Raw genomic sequence first — 938 nt, forward strand, 5'->3', positions numbered from 1 at the left:
ATGCATCCATCCATCTATCTGCCCATCATCTGCCATCTGCTCACCCATCCATCTCATCCATGCATCCGTCTATCCATCCATTCATCTATCTATCTACCCATCATCTGCCATCTGTTCACCCATCCATCTCATCCATGCATCCATCCATCCATTCATTCATCTATCTGCCCATCATCTGCCATCTGTTCATCCATCCATCTCATCCACGCATCCGTCTATCCATCCATTCATGTATCTGCCCATCATCTGCCATCTGTTCACCCATCCATCTCATCCATGCATTCATCTATCTATCTGCCAATCATCTGCCATCTGTTCATCCACCCATCCATCTCATCCATGCATCCGTCTATCCATCCATTCGTCTATCTGCCCATCATCTACCATCTGTTCATCCATCCATCCATCTCATCCATGCCTCCATCCATCCATTCATCTATCTATCTGCCCATCATCTACTGTCTGTTCACCCATCCGTCCATCTCATCCATGCATCCATCTATCCATCCATTCATCTATCTATCTGCCCATCATCTTCCATCTGTTCACGCATCCATCCATCCATCCATCCCATACATGCATCCATCTATCCATCAATTCATCTACCTACCTACCCATCATCTACCATCTATTTACCCATCCATTCTTCTCATCCACGCCTCCACCTATCCATCCACCTGTCATCTGCCATCTATTTACCCATCCATACATCTCATCCATGCGTTCATCTCTCCATCCATCCATTCACCCATCCATCCATCTCATGCATGCATCCATCTATCAATTCATCTACCTACCTATCCATCATCTACCATGTTTATCCATCCATCCATATCATCCATGCATCCATCTATCCATCCATCCATCTACCCACCCATCATCTACCATCTATTCACCCATCCATTCCATATCATCCATGCATCCATCTATCCATCCAT

At 45.5% G+C, this 938-nt stretch overlaps 1 protein-coding gene across 1 annotated transcript in view; it reads left to right on the forward strand.

Annotated features, from left to right (window-relative positions):
* Positions 1-938, forward strand: part of LOC105500635 (N-acetylserotonin O-methyltransferase-like protein) — a gene marked incomplete at its 5' end in the record, with an annotated part of 25,991 nt that overhangs the window by 23,711 nt on the left and 1,342 nt on the right. The gene's annotated exons all lie outside the window — the stretch shown is intronic.

The sequence above is a fragment of the Colobus angolensis genome, unplaced genomic scaffold (assembly GCF_000951035.1).
Source record: "Colobus angolensis palliatus isolate OR3802 unplaced genomic scaffold, Cang.pa_1.0 Scaffold677, whole genome shotgun sequence".
In the NCBI taxonomy this organism is placed as follows: Eukaryota; Metazoa; Chordata; class Mammalia; order Primates; family Cercopithecidae; genus Colobus; species Colobus angolensis.